We start from the raw sequence: 25,529 nt of genomic DNA on the forward strand, positions 1-25,529 counted from the left end.
ATTGATCACAGGACTGACTAGGTGTATGAGTGCATATGATAGTGTTGTAATAATGAGTGATTGTATGTATGAGTGATTGTATGGGTGAATGAGTGAATGTGTGTGTAGACGTAGGAATCAGTGAGTGCGTATGTAGTAACTGGTATTGGTGTGTCATGATGACATCAGTGATGTCATTTGAGATGTCATCAGTGATGTCATTTGAGATGTCATCAGTGATGTCATCAGTGATGTCACTGAAGTATGGTGTTCTGTGTTTAACTGTATAGATGAGGAAATGGAAGTGTGATTGATTCTTTACAGGACTGACTAGGTGTGTGAGTAACTCCATGGATGAGTGGCAGTGTGTGAGTGTCTGCATAGGTGTATGAGTGCATATGATAGTGTTGTAATAATGAGTGACTGTATGTATGAGTGATTGTATGGGTGAATGAGTGAATGTGTGTGTAGACGTAGGAATCAGTGAGTGCGTATGTAGTAACTGGTATTGGTGTGTCATGATGTCATCAGTGATGTCATTTGAGATGTCATCAGTGATGTCATCAGTGATGTCACTGACCATGTCATGAATGATGTAATATGTGACATCATCAGCAGTGGATTGCGGGTGCGCGATATATAGTTAGTGCAACTAACTATATATGGAATTTCATTGGTTTTATGTCAATAAAATGTCCAGCTAACTATATATGGTCTCTAACCTATGGTTTTTTCAGTGAATTTTCAAGGTTTTGTAAATGCAAATTCCTAACTATATATGGTCTATAACCTATGGTTTTTTCAGTGAATTTCATTGGTTTTTTAAAAGCTAATATCTATAGCTGTAAAATATATTCTTTATTACGTGACGTATCACGTAGCCACGTGAGACACCTCATGACGCGTCGCATAACCGTGACGTATCGGCTCTGCAGCGCAAACAAAACCCGTAACGTAAGCGTGCCGGAGCACGCTTACAGATATATATATTTTTTTTAACCTTAATTAGACAAAATCCACACGTGCACATATCTTGAGGCCTTGCAAAGGCACATCAAACAAACAGTCCCTGCAATTTTGCCAAGTTTGCTGGAAATCTATTCCCTTAATTTTTTTTTTACTGTTTCTCTTGGTTTTCCCCTTGTTACGCTTACCGGGACGCTACCCGGTACGCGAACCGGACGCTCCAAAAACACAAGATGGCGGACTCCCGCTACGCTGCCGGTTAGCTGCCCGGTTCGCGTACCGGGAAGCGCCTCTACCGCGAAAAATCGCGGGGGACTTTAATATCCCCCTCATCAATCCTAGGGGGTCAGGAGTGGTCTACCTTGCCCCCTTTCCTTCATTTCCCCCTTCTTTTTTCACCACATCTTGTCTCTCGAACCTACCGAAAGTCAAGATGGCGGCCGCTCCGGACTGTTTACAATGTTGACAGCTACGCTGCCGGTTAGCTGCCCGGTTAGCTGCCCGGTGAGCTGCCCGGTTCACGTACCGGGACTCGCCTCTACGGCGTAAAATCACAAAAAAAATTTTTTTTTATTTTTTGCCCTGCGGGGCACTTTAATATCCCCCTCGTCAATCCTAGGGGGTCAGGAGTGGTCTACCTTGCCCCCTTTCCTTCATTTCCCCCTTCGTTTTTCACCACATCTTGTCTCTCGATCGTACCGAGAGACAAGATGGCGGCCGCTCCGGACTGTTTAGAATGTTGACAGACACCGGAGAGCCAATCAGCTTCGCTCCGCGAAGTTCCGTTACGCGTCAGGTACGCGAACCGGGGCGCTAACCGGAGCGCTGTCACAGATATATATATTTTTTTAAACGTTAATTTCTCAAAATCCACTGGAGCACATATATTGAGACATAGCAAAGGCACGTCGGGCAAACCATATCTACAATTGTGCCAAGTTTCATGTAAATCTATTCAGCCGTTCGAGCTAAAAGTGAGTCCAACCGCCCTATGGAAAAATGAATGGGAAAAACGCGTTTTGGGACCCCCCTTTTTTCTCGGCCCCCCCTTGACGAAACCCCCCCAAATGTTCAGGGGCTGCTCATAAACGAAATGTGCCATATCCCTGAAAATTTCAGCCAATTCCGTCCACAAACGCCAAAGTTATTAGACATAGAATTTTCAGAAATCCCATAGAGAAAAAATCCTAACTATATATACCCACTGGCTATCGCCAGTAGGTAATATACATATTTAAACATATATAATCTGCATATCTATATAAATATAAATGCATGCATACATATACATATATGCATACATATGCATGTTATTTACATGAAAGTTTTAAAAACACTAATAAAAGCAAAGCTAAAAAGCCACCTCATTACAAACAGAATGGCTTTAACTTAAACGAGGGCGAGATCTATTGCATTTTCAATGCTTGTTTACTTTGGTTCTATCAAGAAGGCATTCAGATGTGTCACACATTTGCCATAAATTCTGAATGTTAGCACTCTAGTTGCTCATTAGATCACTGTAGTAAAGCTAGTGCTCACCAGGGAAGTCTGCTGCTAATCATGGTTTGCAGCCATTTTCCCGCATTTTTTATCCCGCAGACTTTCAGTCCGCATACCATTATCCCGCAAGGTCATTGACCTCGCATACCATTATCCCGCATTTTTTCAAAACGCATGTGCATTTATCGCGCATGCCTTTAAGAAGAATTACGTTTTAAAGGCATGTATGGTAAATGCATTTGCGTTGTGAAAACCACGATGACGAGAGAGGTAAGTGGGTTTGTGTTAATTTTTTCGTGGGTTAGTGATTGTGTAGTGTAGTGTAGTGTTGTGTAGTGTAGTGTTGTGTTAGTGTAGTGTAGAGTTGTGGTGGTTGTTTAGTGTAGGGTCATGCTGGGGGTAGTGTTTTAGGGTTTAGGGTTGTGTTGTAGTGTTTGCGTAGTGTAGGGTCATGCTGGGGGTAGTGTTTTAGGGTTTAGGGTAGTGTTGCAGTGTTTGCGTAGTGTAGGGTCATGATGGGGGTAGTGTTTTAGGGTTTAGGGTTGTGTTGTAGTGTTTGCGTAGTGTAGGGTCATGCTGGGGCTAGTGTTTTAGGGTTTAGGGTAGTGTTGTAGTGTTTGCGTAGTGTAGGGTCATGCTGGGCGTAGTGTTTTAGGGTTTAGGATAGTGTTGTAGTGTTTGCGTAGTGTAGGGTCATGCTGGGGGTAGTGTTTTATGGCTTTGGGTAGTGTTGTAGTGTTTGCGTAGTGTAGGGTCATGCTGGGGTGTAGTATTTTAGGGTTTAGGGTAGTGTTGTAGTGTTTGCGTAGTGTAGGGTCATGCTGGGGGTAGTGTTTTAGGGTTTTGGGTAGTGTTGTAGTGTTTGCGTAGTGTAGGGTCATGCTGGGGGTAGTGTGTAGTATTTTAGGGTTTAGGGTAGTGTTGTAGTGTTTGCGTAGTGTAGGGTCATGCTGGGGGTAGTGTTTTAGGGTTTTGGGTAGTGTTGTAGTGTTTGCGTAGTGTAGGGTCATGCTGGGGGTAGTGTTTTAGGGTTTAGGGTAGTGTTGTAGTGTTTGCGTAGTGTAGGGTCATGCTTGGGGTAGTGTTTTAGGGTTTAGGGTAGTGTTGTAGTAGTGTTTGCGTAGTGTAGGGTCATGCTGGGGGTAGTGTTTTAGGGTTTAGGGTTGTGTTGTAGTGTTTGTGTAGTGTAGGGTCATGCTGGGGGTAGTTTGTTAGGGTTTAGGGTAGTGTTGTAGTGTTTGCGTAGTGTAGGGTCATGCTGGGGTGTAGTGTTTTAGGGTTTTGGGTAGTGTTGTAGTGTTTGCGTAGTGTAGGGTCATGCTGGGGGTAGTGTTTTAGGGTTTAGGGTAGTGTTGTAGTGTTTGCGTAGTGTAGGGTCATGCTGGGGGTAGTGTTTTAGGGTTTAGGGTAGTGTTGTACTGTTTGTGTAGTGTAGGGTCATGCTGGGGGTAGTGTTTAGGGTTTAGGGTAGTTTAGTTGTTTAGTGTATGCTAAAGGCATATTCGTTCTAAAAGTTTTCGTTATTTTAATTTGCGGCCTAATAGTACATGCGGGATTTTTTTTGCGGACTGATGGTATGCGGGATTTCGTCATATATTCGCTAATCATACTTTCTATGGCAAAATGAACCCCCTCATTTTGTTCATTTTTAAATTAAATGTTTTAAGAGTTACCACTTTATTCCAATCAAGATGGCTTCAGGTGTGTACCATACCTTTGTAATAAGTAGGACTGTTAGCACTCTAGTTGTTCTTTAGAACACTCTGGGACATTCTGTCATTGGGCTATAGTTGGGCTACATCTGGCTGATATTTGGGCTACATTTGTTTTTTTTGTCTCTGGTGGCCATCTTTGGGCTACATTGGGCTACATTGGGCTACATTGGGCTACATTTGGGCTCCAACATATATATAGCCCAATGTAGCCCAATATATATTTTTCAAAGTTAATTTTCGTAAAAACCACTGGAGCCTATATCTTGAGACATAGCAAAGGCACATCGGGCTACCAGTCCCTACAATTTTGCCAAGTTTGGTGTAAATCCATTCAGCCGTTCAGGCTAAAAGTGAGGCCAACCGCCCTATGGAAAATTGCATGGGAAAAACACGTTTGGGACCCCCCTTTTTTCTCGGCCCCCCCTTGACGAAACCCCCCCAAATTTTCAGGGGCTACTCAGAAACAAAATGTTCAATTTTCCTGAAAATTTCAGCCAATTCTGTCCTCAAACGCCAAAGTTATTCGACATAGAATTTTCAAAAATCCCATAGGAAAAAAATCCTAACTATATATACCTACTGGCTATCGCCAGTAGGTAATATATATATATATATATATATATATATATATATATATATATATATATATATATATATATATATATATATATATATATATATATATATATATATATATTTATATATTTATCTATCTTCCAACAAAATCCAATTAACGATCACTCAGAGGTTTGTGCAATTACCAACAGTTGGTGTATTTCAAGGTTACGCGTTTTGCTTGCAAAGCAAGCTTGATCACACAGTGTATTCCCTCATTACACTGTGTGACCAAGCTTGCTTTGCAAGCGAAACGCCTAGCCTGGAAATAAACTAACTGTTGGTAATTGTACAAACCTCTGAGTGATCGTTAATTGGATTTTGTTGAAGAAATGATGTCCGGCATGCTCTGCCGGCTTTGAACGATCCTCTGCGCAAGGCAAGGGAAAGCGGAAAGAGCAGAAACAAAAGAAGAGAAAAATATATCTGTGTATATAAATATTTACAAAAAAGCATAGGTTTCAGGGACGTTATAGTTAGTTGGACATTTCACCGTACATGGTCAGTGACATCACTGATGACATCACTGATGACATCTCAAATGACATCACTGATGACTTCACTGATGAAATTATCCAGTGACTGTGTGTTTCTGTAAAGTTTAAATATGTTTTATTTATATATATAGGCCAAGGTGTACTGAAGCATGAGTTACATGGCCTATGCGTAGGGTGCGCTTATGGTGTGTGAATGGACGACGTACGCCGCCATTTGCGTAATTGCTTTTAAAAGTAACTTACGCTTATCAAAAGTTAATAAATATTATTTTAATAATTATTGTAGATAATAACCTACCTGAATATTTACATTAAATACATAGATATATCTTTTTAAACATTAGGAAACTTTTGCGGTATGCGTACTGTGCGTCGTACAAACGTACATGACGTCATGCGGAAGCATCGATGCGACGCGGAACGTGAAAACTTATTCGTAACGTATACGCGGTTGAGTGCTCAGTACGATTACCCGTACAAAGGACGGTGCGATCACCATATGCGTAGCGTATGAGTACTTAAAAAATACAAATATAAAATATATAGAATTTAATTTTAATATATTTAAAAAAAACGAATTAAAAAATATTTGAAATTTGTTTTGTATTATTTTATATAAAAAATGTGTAATGTAACTTACAAAATAAAATAACTTAAATAATTATTATAAAAATGTTGGAAATTACTATAAAAAGAAATAAATATAATAATTAATACATTTTAAAATTATCATTTACAAAAGCTTTGAAATTCACTGAAAAAACCATAGGTTTCAGCCATGTTACAGTTAGGAATTAGCATTTAAAAAACTTTGCAAATTCACTGAAAAAACCATAGGTTTCAGCCACGTTATAGTTAGGAATTAGCTTTTAAGAAACCTTAGAAATTCACTGAAAAAACCATAGGTTTCACACATGCTATAGTTAGCTGGACATTTCAATCATACAAAACCATTGAAATTCCCCCGTTATAGTTAGTTCAGCTAACTATAAGTTGCGAGCCCGCAATCCACTGCTGATGACTTCACATATTACATCACTCATGAAATGGTCGATGACATCACTCATGACATCACTGATGATATCTCAAATGACATCACTCATGACATCACTGATGACATCATCCTTGTGAAAGAGTGGCAGACCTCCTCTCAGCGTAATATAACCTTTGATACGCACCTTCGAAAATAGAAACTACAATTTTCCAAAAAATGGAGGTACCAATACCAGTTAGAAGAACCTATTCAGTAATTCCAACATCTACATATACATCCACTCATTCACCAACAGTTCTATATAGTCACTCATACATGTACTCATTCATCAAATGTACTCATACACCTATACATCCTGTTACACACTGATACTCATCCATAGAGTTATTGACACACATGCAAATAAACTATCAAACATACATTTACTTGCATATACAGCTATACACACACCACTACACTTACTTCTACAGAAACTTACACATACTTACTTCCTTAAACAATCACTTATAGAAACACATACTTATTTATACAGGAACTCTTTCAATCTCTCACTCTCACATATTCTCATTTATATATATATATCAATACTTACATATACTAGTTTAAAATATATGTAGTTGCTCATAAAGATACTATTGAGACAGTCATTCACTCACTAACCCAGCCATACACACACTCATCCACCCATACAGTCCTGCACACATGCTGTCTTCAAAAAACATACAGTGAGTCACTCATTCATGCATCTATGCGCTAAGTAATACCCCCAGCACACCATACAGACACTCATACTAATACTCAGAAAAACAACTAATAACCCATATACACACTAGCTACTCACCAACCCATGCAGCCACCTATACACAAAGTTGGACACTGATACAAATATTTAAATATTTAAAAATTATTCGCTAATACATGTATTCACTAAGATACACTTAATAAGTCAGTTATACAATCAATTTTACAAAAAAAAACATACATTTAGACACTTATTTACCCATTTATTATTCCATCTACCTTTAGATATACATATATGAAAAATATTTATTTTTCAGAAAGACACACATTCACTGAAAGATGTAATCAGTGATGTCATTTGAGATGTCATTTGTGATGTCATGAGTAATGTCATTGACCATGTCATGAGTGATGTAATATGTGACGTCATCAGCAGTGGATTGCGGGCACCGAGTTATAGTTAGCTGAACTAACTATAACGGGGTAACTTCAATGGTTTTGTATGAGTGAAATGTCCAGGTAACTATAACATGTGTGAAACCTATGGTTTGTTCAGTGAATATATATATATATATATATATATATATATATATATATATATATATATATATATATATATATATATATATATTCACTGAAAAAACCATAGGTTATAGACCATATATAGTTAGGAATTAGCATTTACAAAACCTTGAAAATTCACTGAAAAAACTATAGGTTATAGACCATATATAGTTAGGGATTAGCATTTACAAAACCTTATTTTACTCACACAAAACCATTGAAATTCCATATATAGTTAGTTGTACTAACTATATATCGCGCACCCGCAATCCACTGCTGATCATGTCACATATTACATCATTCATGACATGGTCAGTGACATCACTGATGACATCACTGATGACATCTCAAATGACATCACTGATGACATCACTGATGACATCTCAATGACATGACTGATGACATCACTGATGACATCTCAAATGACATCACTGATGACATCACTGATGACATCTCATTTGACATTACTGATGACATCACTGATGACATCATTCATGTGATAATACGATAAACTTCTTCAGACTCTAAAATAACCTTAGATACACTCAGTGTAAACAGACACTCACAGACTGTCACTCATCCATGGAGTTACTCACACACCTACTCAGTCATGGAAAGAATCAATTACACCTCCATTTCCTCAACTATACAGTTATACATACCTTACTTATTCAAACATATACTAACACATATTTACTCTCTTTTACAATCCCTGATACAAGTTCACAATGATCAATACAGCCACTCACACATTCACGGACTCTTATGCACAGTTATTTATATATGTCAACTCTCACATGTACTGTGTTTTACATATGTTCTTACTTTGACATGTAGCACTCAGATATCCATTCGCTCACCAATGCACTCAGTCAACCGCCCATACACCTGTTTCCACATGCACTTTTGAATCCATATATCTAGTGAATCAACTGCTTACACATCTATGCACAGAGTCATACACCTCCCAGCCACCCACACACACACTCAGTCTCCCATACAAATACTTGGGCAACCAATCAATAACCCATATACTTACTCATATAGCTACTGATCAACACATGCAGCAGTTTACAGAACAACAGACATAATGATGCACAAATTAAGACAGTTTACTGACTAACCCATGCACTCAGTGACACACATTTAATCACTCACTCATACAGTCAGTCACACACCTACTAAATCCTTCATCCAGACACTTATACATCCACTCATTCTTCAATATGTAAGACATTTGAGATGTCATCAGTGATGTCATTTGAGATGTCATCAGTGATGTCATCAGTCATGTCATTGAGATGTCATCAGTGATGTCATCAGTGATGTCATTTGAGATGTCATCAGTGATGTCATCAGTGATGTCACTGACCATGTCATGAATGATGTATTATGTGACATGATCAGCAGTGGATTGCGGGTGCGCGATATATAGTTAGTACAACTAACTATATATGGAATTTCAATGGTTTTGTGTGAGTAAAATAAGGTTTTGTAAATGCTAATCCCTAACTATATATGGTCTATAACCTATGGTTTTTTCAGTGAATTTTCAAGGTTTTGTAAATGCTAATTCCTAACTATATATGGTCTATAACCTATGGTTTTTTCAGTGAATTTCAATGGTTTTTTAATAGCAAATATCAAAACCTTTACAATGTATTCTTCTTTAAATCGAAAAATATTTTTTACATGTTTTTAATACAATTTTTTTTAATTATTTTTATTGTTTCGCTCCCGGTACGCGAACCGGTTAGCTTCCCGTTAGCTCAATTCGGAGCCGCGACCCGGTCCGCGAACCGGTAAACGTTCCGTTTGCGCACCTCTCGCGTTAGAAAACAACATCGTGACGCGTCGCGTCAGCATGACGTTTCGCGTTCTCGCGTGATACGTCATATGACGTGCTACGTTCGCGTACCCGGAAGCGCAGCGGTACGCGAACCGGAAGCGATCCGCGGCGCGGCGTCGACCGCGTAACGTAAACACAGCAGGTCATGTGACTCGGTAATAACACTTTTCATTGGTTCATTTCACTTTTGGTTTCCTAATGATGTAATACTAGGTCATGTGATCTAAAATGAACACTTTTCATTGGTTTAGAACTTTTGCTTTTCCCAAATGATGAAAACCCCTCCTTCTTTCCTCACTCTGACTTTCATCTTGGTGAGAGAAAGTCCCTTTATTTACACTTTGACATGGCTTCATTAGTAGCTTCAGCTGGTTCTAACCCACCACCTCCACCAAATCCAAAGAAGAGAGGACCACCTGCTGAAGTAATTTTGCAAGAAGAGGAAGAACAGGAAGAGGAGGAAGAGGAGGAAGAGCCAAGGTTTTTGCCAGAGGAGCCCAGGAGGTACAATCGAAAAGAGAATTACATTTGGCAATTCTATAGATTTCCTGAGGGGCAAAAAAAAGTGAATGCACGCTACGTGTTTTGCCGTATATGCGGTGATAGATTGTCAAGGGGAACTGAAAAAAAATACAGTTACGGCAATCACACTATGCATCGGCATATGAGTAGGTGGCACCCAAATAATTATAGTGCTGCCCAGCTACGTGATGAGCAACAAAATCCCCTCCCAATGGCAAGAAGATCGGTTGCTCCAGAGGTGTCGGGACCAGAGGCGAGGGAGATGATCCCAAACATTCAAATGTTGTTTGGGCACGTGAAGCAAGTGTGCGTGCACTGCGGCGATTTCATCTGCTACAGGGAAAGTAGCATCATTTTGATTATGAGAGCTATTCAGAATCATGTTAATGTTTGTCCGAGACGCCCCAAAAAATAAATTCTTTTTTTTTTGTTGCTCCTGTTGAGCCCTTTACAATGGATTGTTTTTGTTTCCCCCCCCCAAAAAAACCAAAACATATATAAAAACGTTCAGAAAATACAAAAAAAGTAAAAAAATGTTCAAAAAATACTAAAAAAAATATAAAACAACAAAAACATAAAAAAAAGTTCTTTTCAGAACTACCTCCCCGTTATAAAAAAATTGGTAGAATATTTGGAACTCTGCCAACCTCTATTTCTCTTAGTTCGCTCCCCGGAGCGCTACCCGGTACGCGTACCGGAAGCTAACCAAAAAAAATATTTTTTAAAAAAAAGAACAGTAAGTATAAGGTAAGCAAACAGACAGTTATGTGAAAAGAAAGACAGCTCTAGGGAGTAAACACGAGATACTGTTACCTACAATCCACTGCTGATGATGTCACATATTACATCATTCATGACATGGTCAGTAAAATCATCAGCAGTGGATTGCGGGTAACAGTATCCTTAGTTTACTCCCTATAGCTGTCTTTCTTTTAACATAACTGTCTGTTTCCTTCCCTTATAGTTACTGTTCTTTTTTTAAAAAAATTTTTTTGATCAGTCAGAAACAGTGACATTAATAGAAACAGAGAGAGTGAACAAGAGTGAAGAACTATGGTCCTCCTCAGCCACCCTCAGAAAACCAAGGGGGTCAAGATACATCTACCGTGCCCCCTTCTACCCATTCTGAACATTATTTGCCCTCCATCTTGTATCTTGATTCGACCGAAACACAAAATGGTGGACTCCCGTAACGCTGCTGGTTTGCGAACCGGGCCACTTCCCGGGAAGCGGTCCAAAAAAAAAGGTGGGAAAGTAATTCACAGACACTAAGAGTAATAGAGACGGAGTGAGTGAACAAGACTGAGGAACTATGAGAACAGAGGGACTGAGAAAAAGAGTGGAAGGAGTTGAGTAAGTAGGTAATAGAGAAAGGAATGAGGAAAGTAGCAAAGGCAGGAAACTGAGGGTTAAAGAAGTGAAGCAGTGGATCTAATAGTAGGTGAATGTGATAGAAATGTAACGAAAAGAGTACAACTATTTACCTTATAATTGCCGTTAAATTACTCACTTTTTATTTTTATACTTTCAATCTGTGAAAGAGAGAACCAACATTTGAAAAATATTAAAACATGTATTTAAAAATTACAAAAGACAAGGGAAAAGATTGAAGGACAAATAGTTTTTCAACAACTTTGACACTGACAGAAGCTTCTGCTTCTCCAGGTCCCCTACACAGTCCTAAAGATATACATTTTAAACTAACAGTATCTTGATACAGATGAAGTGAGGCCTATCTTAAAACATGGTGCATCTTTTTCATTGCTCTTGTTTCAGAAAAGTGTCGCTTCAGGATTCCAATAACATGTCTCCTATCCAGAGGTTTGTTTGAGGTGAGGCCTACTCAGAGTTCAAGATGAGATTTACACTTGTTGAAGTGTACAGAGGAGATAATATCTGTGAAAGTCTACCAATGAAGTGAGTCATGTCCACTGCACTCTTCAACAAAGTAGAAACCTCCTATGTTTCCCTGGACAGACCTAAACTTGATCTGCACAATGTGATTCGTAATGATAGGAAACACAGGTGATGTAATTGAAATACGTGCAATTTATTTTGCTCATTTCTCAATCACATCACTTGCGTTTCCTTTGCTTAGGTATCTCATTGTGCAGATGTAGTCTAGCATATGAAAGAATACGCAGAAGTGCAGCACTGCATGCAACAACTTTGACACTTACAGAAGCCTCACCTTCTCCATGCCTCCTACTCAGTTCTACATATACATCATAAATGCAAACAGTACAGAATTAATTATACATGTTAAATGGTTTATTTTTGCTGTTCTCAGAATGTATCAAAATTCACTAAAAACAGTGACTTGAAGGTATTCATCATGTAACAGCGGTGAAAAAAAAACACAATCAAAATGATTGTGTTTAAAAAACCCATACAACATCAGAAATCAAAATTCAGAACTCCTTAAAGTTAACCACTTCAGCGCTAATGACAAGGGTAACTCGTCATGGACTTTCCATTGATTTCAATGGAAAGTCAATGGAAGATCATCAGGTGCCTTAGCAGCCAAGTGGTTAACTTACTTTCCATGACGTCCAAGGATGTCCTATGAACAGCTTACACTCTTTTGTGCTGTTATTACTTTAAGCCCGCCACTTTCTGAAAGAAAATCTCCATTGTTTTTAAAAACACGTTACATGCAATAAATGACTTCTTGCTCTCTACCACAATTTTCCACAAGGCCAAATCTTGTCAGAGCCATTGATAACTCTTGGATTTCTTGTAAGCCAATCCCGTCATTTGGCATTTCCGCAACTTTCAGAATTAAAATGTTGAAGATCATTTTCACAATCCTGGAATAGTAATATCTTCCCCTTCTTGCTCAGTCATGTTCTACTTTTCCTATGACACTGATACAAGCAGACTTACACTACCCCTATGACTACTACAATTATTTAATTCTCTACATCACTTTTAATCACAAAGCAATGTAAAACAGTAGACAGCATTGCAGACTTACATTCCCTCTACTCCATGTTTTGATTGGCTGCTTCAATTAGTTTATAAAAAGAAACAGTTTTTCTGAACTCATTCAAAGTGCACGTATTTCTCCATAATGTCCAGTCCTATGGTTAGAAGTTATGTCTCTGAACTACACTTATCCTCAAGGCCAAATTGTGTAGGAGCCATTAGAACTTCTTGAAATTCCACAGAGCACATCCCGAGATTATTTCCCTAAAATTTTGGTTTTAAAAACACCAGGTAAGAGTTTTTAAGGTCATACGGCAATTTTTTTTTGAAAATTAAAACAGAATCATTGCAGAATGACCAGCCATTTCTAGACTTTAAATAAGCTGTGTAATGTCCTGATGTTATTGAAGGGCCGTCATGATATATAATTGCTGCAGTTACAAAAGTCCTTCCTGATATTGACAACTGCGAAGCTACAAAATTTTTAATTAAAGTTGTCAATTTTGTTCCATCAGGCCTACATCGTTGGAACATTAAAATGACATACTGGCCATATGTTCGTATAAATAATGTGGACATAATTTCAGATTTACATTGGCTACACTCCATGTTGTGATCAGCTGCTTTTACTAGCTTATTAAAAGAGACTGATTTACTGTCTGGCAAAGTTAAATATATAAATCTTTCTGAGTCTACACTAGTAGTACTTGATACCATACAGTTCTCGCAGTCATGCTGCCATTGATAAGAAAGCCCAAACAGCTGATCTACATCTCACACCTTCAGCATGTAATACATCAAGCATATACATTAAAAACTCCTGACAATCTTGCTGAATATTTTGAGAGAATTGTGTTTGGCCTGAACATCTGTCTAACAGATTTCGAATTTCAGACACACTTTCTATGTTTCTTCTATCAGTGGTACATTTCTCTAACACAGAATTTAACAAACTGCAAAATCTTTGATCAGAATTGACCACAATCTCTTCTTTTACATTTTTTAGAGAAAATAAAACATTTACCACTACATTAGCATAGCAGTTGACACCAGAACTGTTTTCAAACTGAAAACCAACAACATCTTCAACAGAATTCTTTTTGTTTCTGCTTGTAATTTTAGGTTCATTGACTTTTTGTCTTTTTGCTACAACCTCCCCAGTATTGTTCTCATTTCTTCGTTTCCGGCCTACCACACGTTTCTCAAACAAAGGATACTGAGGCAAATGTGGCGCATACTCTCTTCTTAACCTATTGTATTCCTTAACACAATCTAGATCCGCACAAATGTTTGTGACATCACACTCAATCAAGTACAATCCCGATAAAGTTCTAACTTGTGACAATGCCACATATGCCATACCCTCCTTGAACACAGAACTGCCAATATTCACCAATGCACTGTCTACGCTTAAACCTTGCGATTTATGAATTGTCACCGCATATGCCAAGCAAACAGGAAACTGCTTACGGCGAACATATAAGTCTTTTACAAGCAAAAATCTAGCAGAACAACGAGCAATTAGCTGTACTTCCTCAATGCCATCAAATTTAATTTTTAAAAATTCAATTCCATCTCTATTTCTGTATTTCACAAAATCAACAACATTACCCATTGATCCATTTACCAGACCTCTTTCAACATGTAAATTCCTTCTTAAAATTATACGGCAGTTCAAGCACACATTCAGAGTCTTTTCAAAACCTGCAGTTTTAGATATACTCTTCTCTAATGAATCCAATTTTGTTTTCAGATTCTCAGACAAAATAATTGTTGATCCCATATGCTCTACTCTATCAATAGCTTCCAGTTTCACAATCTCTTGCTTTTCTAAATGCAACATTTTGTTGTTAAATTTGGCACATTCTGCAAGAGTTGGCATCAAACATATTCCAGATTTCTTCTCAGTAATTTTCTGAAAAATATTCTCAGGCACAACATCTTGTTCTGGATATAAATTTGACAGTAATCGTGCATGTAAAGCTTCTTTCCCATGCTCGGTCACTTTTCCAATTTTAACATCTTGTAGAATAGTCTTGTAAACTTCATCCTTCGCCTGACGCATATTTTCATGCAGTTCAGCATAATTGAAGTTTAACCATATATTGACGTTGCCAATGCTGCCTAGGCACTTCCTGGTATCTTCATGCGTGAGCATTTTGAACACAGGTTGCCCTTTCACTGGTGTCAGCTGCAAAAGATCTCCGAAAACAATGATGTGTTTGCCACCAAATAACACATCATACTCTGTTTTGAGAACTTCTTGCATCCTCAAATGCACAAAAGCAAGCATGACATTGGAAACCATGCTTACTTCGTCAATGATAAGAAGTTTCATTTTCCTCAAGATTCTTGAAACTTCAAAACAAGCATCTCCAGATAGCTTGTGATATTGTAATTTGTTGTCATGCTCCACTGGCAGCATGAGTAAACGATGTAAAGTAATCCCTTTAATATTATGTGCTGCCAGTCCAGTTGGAGCAGTGACAACACAAGACAGCGATGACTCTGTCCTTTCCTGCAAATAGCATGAAATTGCTTTAATGAGGAAACTTTTTCCAGTTCCCGCTTCTCCACTCACGTACAGTCGGACAGGCTTCAACGACGTACATGAGCACTCTTTCTTATCATGACTTAATCCATGATCAATTTGCATGGTAACTTCGTCATATATTTTCCTCTGCTCAACGTTAAGTTGTCTTTCCAACTCTTCTAAGTTAACCGCATCCTCCTGAGCATGTGCCATGGCTCTTTCCACTTCATTCATAGCAGTGGCAGCTTCATTTTCAATAACAGGTCCTCCTAGTGGATCCTGACTCAATGAAGCAGAACTCTGACTGTCCTGAGAACTGTCTCTGGCAATCTCGGCTGCAATCGTTGCTTCCTGCTCAATTTCCGCATTCAACATTTCTACATATTTGGGAAAAGCAGGACATTCTATGGTCTCCTTGGCGGCATTGAAAGAGTCTTCGTAACAGAGGAAATCTCCAAGCAGTTCCTCTTCTGCACGCCAAGGCTTGAAAAGTTGCAAAAGTGCTAAATAGAAAAACTCCTTTTTTTCAGGAGATTCGCCACTCAATTTTCGATGGTTTACCAAGTGGCATTTTCTTTGCTTGACCAGACATCCCTCACTTCCTATTACAGCATACACTCCTTTCTCAGTATCTTCTTTGATGTTCCTCTTGAATATGTAATTTTGCAGAACCTCATACAGACAAACATTCTCGAGGTGACTGCTTCGATTTGGATAATATGTATCCAACATGTTTGTCTTCAAAATGTCGGTACTGTTTGGCTCCTTTTCCGCCAAATACTCAATTTCCCGCACAGGTTTGAGAACTCGATTACGCGTTGCAGCAAGACCAAGACTCGCCCAAACGATACTCCTGGACTTGGCATAGAGACTTGCTGAAGACAACCGGTCAGAACATTCGTACGCTCCGATTTCTCGATGCGACAACATCTTCAGACTGAAACTGTACAACTTCTTGCTGAGGCTCTTTTCATGGGAAATGTCCTCCCACATATCCTTCAATTCTGTCTTCTCTTTTTTGGTGATGTAAGACGTCACATACCGAGCCACAGCCATACAGTTATCAGCCACAAACTGTATATCCATGTTAGCATTCCACATGGACAAAATCACCGGGTTGTAGTCGTTGATGTACTTGGACTCTTCGTTCCTCTTCAAATTGTAAGTGTTTTTAGGTGATTTCTTCATGACATTGTGTCGCAGCGAAGACATCAAACGGTTTACTCTTCCTTTATAAATCACCGGTCGTGGAAAGCCGAAACGACATTTAGTGTAGAACTTGTCCTTGTTTCGGAATTTACGACGGCAGTACTTTCCACATCGATGGCTTTGGAAACGCAGAACTTTTTCTCTTAGGCTTTTCTTCTCCTTTGCATTTGGAACAGCACACGTAGAATACTGTTGGATGAAACTCATCACTGAGTCTTCTGGATCCGTTCCAAATTTAGGTGCATCCTTGATCCACAGCAACATATGTATATGAGGAGCACCTCTTGCTTGGTACTCTTTTCTCCAGAAGAAATCCAACACCTCTCCAAGAGGTGGATTCTTCTTATTCATGATGAAAGACATCATAGCTTCAAATCTATGATTGAAGTACCTACATACATTGACTGGATCCAAAGAGCACAGTTCTCCGGGTGTCTTGAATTCGATGTTATCTACGTTAGCATTTGCCTCTCGTAGAAATTCAAGTAAGTCTTCCCAGCCATACTCGGCACAGCTCAGAGTGAGGAACCATGTTGGAGTACCTAAGTTCCTCAGCATACATTTTAAATCACCATGACGACGGTACCAGTACTCATTAGTACCACGCTGACACGCCATGAGATTAATCAGGTGAGAATCCAAAATACTGTCTTGGACATTGACTTTATCCATAAAGTCACTTGCCGAGATGTTTTGCATGTGTATACCACTTTTCAAGATGTGGTTCACTGCATATGACAGTCCAGACAGATCGCTTTCAAACAGGAGATGAAACAAATAAGGAATGCATTGTCGAAACCTAGCATCTCCTGCATACAATCGCAAAGTCCGGTATTCAGAAGCAGGAATTTGATGAGGTCGCTCATCATATCTTCCTCCCTGACCTGTTGGAAAAAGCTGTGGGAAACACCGAGCTTCCAAACTTTCCTCCCAAACACTAATGGGACTCCCTTTGGCTTGTTTCATTTGAAACAACTCAATAGCATTCCCCATGACTTCCTTGGAATGCAAAGGATGAACACTATAATGTTCATATATTTCTTCACTAGTAGAGGGTTCTACTTTCTCAATTTGACCAGCACACAAATCGCTATCCTCTTCCTCACTTACTTCCTCTTCTGCAACATATACATTCTTATAGTATTTATTATTTTTTTTCAAATACAATGTTGCCTTTTTAACTTTCCTAACATCTACTAAATCTTGCCATATTTTCTTATTCTTTGTCGGAACCCCATTAACTAAGATAACCAGAGGTTCCTCTTCCACTTTTTCTACTCCAATTGTGTTAATGTTTTTCTTCAAATCTAGAGGCAAATAAACAACGCTTCCCTTTAATCCTCTCTGTAAATCTGATGGAGGCAATTTCCCTGTCTTTGGCTCCATTCTTACAATAGCCTGAAAGGGATGGATACTTTGAATCAAAATAGATTCATAAGTATTTAAATCCTTCAATTCAGAAGGAATCTCAACCAATTCCAGATTATTATGAACTGCTCTAGCAGGCATCTGGTTTTGATTTAATTTGCAAGAACAATAAGTACACACACGTTGATCCAATCCCAAATCAAAACAATTTTCTACCATCAAGTATGTTGCAAAATCCTTCCATTCACTATTATTTTCCCTTTCACTTTTTGCATATAAATCCACTAACTTAGTCTGATTCTTATAATAAGTGCGTCGACAACACACACAAGTGAAATTCGGCCTCTCACTTGATTTCACCTCAAACGTCGCAATTTCCCTCTGGAAATTATCTGTACTGGAAACATGTACACTATCTTCCACAAGACCCTCTTCTTCTTGGTCAATTTCAACATTCTCCTCTTTACTTCCAAAGTAACAAAACTCAATTTCTTCACATATATTCTTCACATCTATTTCAGAACCATGCAAAAGAGCAGCGCATAATTGTTTAAGCATAATTGCTGGACTCTTAGCATAATACAACATTCTAACTAATTTCCTCACTTTGTTATGATGCACTGCTAGCATCCTGAAATGATGAAAAACACTCTGGCATACTCTCCTGGAAAGACAAGCCCGTGAATGTCCATGCAAACCTGTCACTTCTCTTACTCTGCAAGGATCTAATTCTTGCAACAACATCATTTTCTGCTTCAAACTTTTCTTATTAAATGACCGTACAAAATCACAAAGCAAATTGATGGAATCCTGTCGCACACTGCAAATACTACTACACTTCCAGGTGTACACAGGACCCTTAGCACGTCTTCCTAAAACCTCATTACCTAACACCTCTTCTGCCTCTGTTGTCACAAGTTTTTCTTTTTCAACTGGACAACCATCTTTCACTTCATAAGCACGACCACTGGTGTCAACTGCATGCGCCAAATCATTATCCTGGAAATAACTCTCCTCATTAAAAAATGCCTCACAGCTTGAACTATGCATCCATTCTCCAGAAAAAAACTTCACAAAAATTACTACGATTAACTATTCTCTTCCATCTACTATTTCTTTTGAAATCAAAAATTGCCTTGTTTAGCTTCCTAATGCTGATTGTCAAAATAAATAACTTACGTTTAATTTCAAATGCCTGATCAATAACTTTCTCAACTTTTTTTTTTGTCTTATAAAAAACTAGTTTATGTTGACCTTTCTTAATATTTTTTAACAAATTGCCAATTATCCTGTTCCGGAACATTCGTTTACGAATCTCCCTAAACTGTTGTTTCCTTCTACTATCATGCACAGAGTTATCTCTTGCTCTAGCAGTAACATTTTTCACTGGCCTTTCTTTTCCATTTGATTTCCTTCTCGTTTTATGGACTGAAACATTTTCTGTAGTAATATTTTTTTTATTACACATATTTCTTATAAAGTGTTTTGTGCTCTTACCCGGTGCTTTCTTCGTGACTTGACAAATCTTTTTGTTAGAGGACTGCTGCGTATTATTTTTCACCTGCTGTCTTTGACGTTTTGCAGCCTTTCTCTGTCTTTCTATTGTAGGCATGGTGAAATCTTGAAATGATCTGCAGTTGAATCTGTGGAAAAATATAATAAATAATGTTATTAACCATTATTACCAAACAGTAAATCAGTAACAGTGATAAAAAACTTAACACACTACTTGACATTTTAATTAGAAGATTTTTTAGTCGTTGGCAAATTTACAATACAGAAATACCAGAAAAGAAATAACATTTAAAATTTATGTTACCTATGCTATTTTATATGTGAATCTGATCTAATTTTATGAGCATATTTTAATATTTTATTGAAGACACTACACATAACCTGCTTTTGAAGGTGTCTTTATTTTTAAATTAAACGGTTTCCTTTTTACTTTTTATTAATTATAAATTTTAAAAATAAATGTTTATATTTCCAAAGGCTCAAGCAGGTCAGCTTCCCATCCTATATCATATAATTCGGACAAATCTGCATCCTCATCACGCTCTTCTTCATCCTCAGGATTTAAATCATCCAATGGATCAACATCCACTGATGTTTCAATTACAAGTTCAATGATGAGGTCAAAATCAACTGATTGCAGATTGTCGCTCATGTTGAGGTTGTCTTTATCTTTAAAGAAAGATAACAACAATGAGATGTTGCAGAGTAAGAGACAAATCTCACAGATTATAATAGTAAAATTGTTTAACAAGAGTAACATTTTGCAGCTATTATTTAGCCATGTCCAGCGATGCTGAGCAGGTGAAGCCTATGTCTAATTTTTCACTGAACAGGACTCATCTGTTCTTAACCTTGGATAAGCCTCACCGACTCTGTGTCCCCTGCACATACTTAAATGTAAAGGGGCAGATTTATGTTAAATGGCACATCCCCAGGCATGCACCAGTTAACGTGCACCACTGCTCTGCCACCCATGGTGTGCCGCATTTACAATCAGATAGGAGAAACCTGTGTCAAAACCCTGCACCTGCTTGAAGCAGGCATAGGTCTTGACGCAACATTGTGGAGATGGTGCACCCCTGAGCCTTGCTGGAGCTGCATCGCACTTGCGATACAACTCCAGCAATGCGCCACCTTAACGGCACAGATGCGTCAAGCATCTGTGCCGTTTTTGCCCCATGCTGCGCCGCATTGTAAATGCAGCACACCATGGGTGGCGGAACAGCGGCGCAAGATGACTGGCACATCCCTGGTGATGCACCAGTCATCATAAATCTATCCCTAAGCTTCTTATCTTGTTAGATATGAACTGCCATATGTATCATCAAAATATTTTGCATTTCCTAAATAGCGAATTTTAAGGAATAAATAGCGATTCTTTACCATTCCTAATTTGCGATGAGCAAATTGCTAATTGCAAGTTACCCATTCATTTCCATGGGCTAGGAGGCTCATAGGAATGAAGGTTTAATTTGCGATTAGCAATTTGCTCATCACAAATTAGGAATTTTTCCAAGGGTGCAGGGTGTCTCAAGAACACCCTGCTGCACCCCTGAAAAAGAAATTTGGGGGCATATGGCACACATACATGCCCTAAGGGCATGTGTTGGCGTCATATGGGACCTTTTGTTTTTTTAAAAAAAAGCTTTTTGAAAAGAATTCACAAATTACCACCAATTTACCACAATAGTTTCCAAATCCTTAATGTCATTTTTTACATATTTTTTGTTTGATACATTGCATTTAAGTAGTCACAAAATTTGCAAATCCTTCAGTGCAATTGCAAAATAAGGAATAGCAAATTTTGCTACTCCTTATTTTGCATCAAACTTGTTTGATACATACCATTTGTCTAATTAACATTCGCAAAGGCCAAAATTCATAGAATTTTGATCTTTGCGAATGCTAATTAGCTTGATACATATGGCCCCAAGTGAGGCCTGTCTTACGACATGGTGCATCTTTTGCATCACTGCTGCATCGGTTTCATGTGGTACGTTTTTTTTACACCATGACATATCTGCCTAAATGCATCAATTTGTAATGTTGTCGCCTCATAGCAAATCTTTTGCACCACCGCTGCATCATAAAAGTGACGCACAGTGGCACAAAAGAGGCATAAACCTATCATAAATCTGTCCCTAGCATTTTAAATGATTAATCCAGGATGACGATAAAGTGTGGCCTATCCAGAGGTTTGTTTAAGGTGAGGCCTACTCAGGATTGCAGATTAAAGTTACGCTTGATGAAGAATACAGAGGAGATAATACATGTAAAGGCCTACCAATGAAGTAAGTAATGTGCACTTTATTGCGCCAGTCATCATAAATGTATCCCTAAGCTTCTTATCTTGTTACAGATCAACCACCATATCTACCATCAAACTATTTTGCATTTCCTAAATAGCAAATTTTAAGGAATAAATAGGAATTCTTTACTATTCCTAATTTGCAATGAGCAAATTGCTAATTGCAAATTACCCATTCATTTCCATGGGCTAGGAGGCTCATAGGAATGAAGGTTGCAATTTGCGATTAGCAATTAGCTCATCACAAAATAGGAATTTTTTCAAGCGTGCAGGGGTATCTCAAGAACACCCTGCTGCACCCCTGAAAAAGAAATTTGGGGGCATATGGCACACCTACATGCCCTAAGGGCATGTATGGGCGTCATATGGGACCTTTTGTTTTTTAGAAAAAAATGCTTTTTGAAAAGAATTCGCAAATTACCACAAACTAGAAGTTGGTGGTAGTTTCCAAATCCTTAATATCATTTTTTACATATTTTTTGTTTGATACATTGCATTTAAGGAATCGCACATTTTGAATTAAGGACATTTTAAGTCATATCCACATGTGCAGTGTTTTCAAATTATGCTTCTCTATAAGGCATTTCAGTGTCTCTGATGTCATTTTTCCCATATTACATTATAAGACCTTTCCCCATGGAGCACATTCCTTGTAAATATGCTCCCACCTGTGCATGACGAATTTAGATTTTGACTGTTTGAGTCACATAGCCATGTTAAAAGTGACCCAAAAAAATTGCAAACGTTTTAAAAAAACACATTCATGTGTCTTAAGGACATTTTAAGTCATTTCCCCATGGACAATGTTTTCTAAGTGGCGCAAAAGAGGCATACACCTATCATAAATCTGTCCCTAGCATTTTAAATGATTAAATCAAGATAACAACAAGATGTGGCCTATCCAGAGGTTTGTTTAAAGTGAGGCCTACTCAGGATTGCAGATTAAAGTTACGCTTGATGAACAATAAAGAGGAGATAATACATGTAAAGCTCTACCAATGAAGTAAGTGATTTCTACTTCATTGCGCCAGTCATCATAAATGTATGCCTAAGCTTCTTATCTTGTTAGACATCAACCGCCATATGTATCATATAACAAATTTTAAGGAATAAATAGCGATTCTTTACCATTCCAAATTTGCGATGAGAAAATTGCTAATTGCAAATTACCCATTCATTTCCATGGGCTAGGAGGCTCATATAAATGAAGGTGCAATTTGCGATTAACAATGTGCTCATCACAAATTAGGAATTTTTCCAAAGCTGCAGGGGTGTCTCAATAACACCCTGCTGCACCCCTGAAAAAGAAATTTGGGGGCATATGGCGCACATAAATTTTAACAACATTCCTTTACCTCAAAAACGATTTTCAAATCATAATTTCAAAACACTACACATGGGAAAATTACTTAAAATGTCCTTAAGACACATAAAAGCGTTTTTTGATTGCCTTTCCTGCATGGTTGGGTCACTTTTAACATGGCTATGTAACACAAACATTCAAAATCTAAATTTTCCATTCACATGTGGGAGCATATTTACAAGCAATTTGCGCCACAGAGAAAGGTCTTACACTAAAATGAGAAAAATAACATCAGGGACAGTCAATTGCCTTATAAAGAAGCATACACCATTATGTCCTTGTCATGAATTTAAAAACAATTCCTTTACCCCAAAAACGATTTTCAAATCATAATTTCAAAACACTGCACATGGGAAAATGACTTAAAATGTCATTAAGACACATGAAAGCGTTTTTTGATTGCCTTTCCAGCATGGTTGGGTCACTTTTAACATGGCTATGTAACACAAACATTTAAAATTTAAAATTACCATGCACAGGTGGGAGCATATTTACAAGCAATTTGCGCCACAGAGAAAAGTCTTACATTAAAATGGGAAAAATAACATCAGGGACAGTCAATTGCCTTATAAAGAAGCATACACCATTATGTCCTTGTCATAAATTTAAAAACAATTCCTTTACCTCAAAAACGATTTTCAATTCATAATTTCAAAACACTGCACATGGGAAAATTACTTAAAATGTCCTTAAGACACATAAAAGCGTTTTTTGATTGCCTTTCCTGCATGGTTGGGTCACTTTTAACATGGCTATGTAACACAAACATTCAAAATCTAAATTTTCCATGCACAGGTGGGAGCATATTTACAAGCAATTTGCGCCACATAATTCATAATTTTCTCCTTAAAGCACACTATTCTCTATCTAAGTTAAAGAAATATTTTCTCACCTTAGCAAATACTTTGAGTTTGAAAACAGTCTCAGAAACACACCAATTTGTCTTCAGCAGAGCAAAAGGAATGCACTCCAGAGTCTGCAGCTATCAAAAGCACAGAAATGCTGTAATTCTTCACACATATTTCTCATGTCACCCAATCAAAACTCTTCCCTCACTTTTTTTCAAATGAAAACCCTTCCCCCCTCTGCCCTTTCTGTCTTTTCTGCATGGCAACCACCTCATTGGAAGACTTCTGGTGTTTGCAAGTTCACACAACTTTGTTGCAATTGAACTCTGAACTCTCAGTGCACCTGCATATCCAGTGCATTCTTTCATTTAATGATTTTTTATTGACCATTCAAAATACATCTTTCAAAGAACACATCCGTGCACCCTAACTTTCTGTTTTCAGCAATCAAAATCCACCAATCACTGTTACTGCTTCATGAACACAGAAACTCCACAGTTTTTTTCATTTTAAACTCTCATTTTTTCAACTGCCATTTCATTGCCACACTTCATCTGACTGCAGGAGAACCTTCTCTCACCATGTTTTCTGTCTGGATTGTTGGACATAGTTATATTCACTGGGCTCAAAGGTACGTTGAAAACAGGAAATTACCTAACCTCAATTTACAAGATGTGGAAATTAAGTGGTTTGGCCACAGAGGATTAAAATGTCACCAATTGATACCATTGGTGAAAACCTTTATGCATTTGCCCAAACCTGACCTGTTAATTGTGCACTGTGGAGGTAATGACTTGGGCACTTTGACTGGTGTAGGTCTGGAAATGCTTTTAAAGGACACCTTTGAGCAATTAATGGCACTTTTTCCTCAGACTGCCTTGGTATATTCAAATATATGCCAAAGACAGAAATGGAGATGGTCAAACCAATTTTGTCCACAAATTGAGAAGTCGAGGAAGCATGTAAACAAATCTGTTTCAGCTTACATGAGAGACCATGGAATGGGCTCCCTGTACAACAATAACTTGCGATACTACATGCAAGATATCTACAGAGGAGATGGAGTTCACTTCTCAGATGAGGGCAACAGAGTTTTCACTCTGAATTTAAGAATGTGCATTGGTACCTACTTATAAGTACCTAAATGTACCATAAACCCAAAAGCTCTTCTCAGAGCTACCCTACATCTAATCACTCACAATTCTTATTTTACTCTAACATTTTCACTAATTTTCAACAAAGTACGCTCCCCGGGGCGCTACCCGGTACGCGAACCGGGAGCTAACCTCGCGAAATTTTTAAAAAAAATGTTTTTTTTTCGCACATATGGGCCTCCTCAGCCACCCTCACAAAACCTAGGGGGTCAAGATAAGTCTACCGTGCCCCCTTCTACCCATTCTGAACATTATTTGCCCTCCATCTTGTATCTAAATTTGACCGAAACACAAAATGGTGGACTCCCGGAACGCTTAAGGTTCGCGAACCATGGCGCTCAACGGTTCGCGTACCGGGTCG

This window comes from Lissotriton helveticus, chromosome 8 (genome assembly GCF_964261635.1).
Source record: "Lissotriton helveticus chromosome 8, aLisHel1.1, whole genome shotgun sequence".
Taxonomy (NCBI): domain Eukaryota; kingdom Metazoa; phylum Chordata; class Amphibia; order Caudata; family Salamandridae; genus Lissotriton; species Lissotriton helveticus.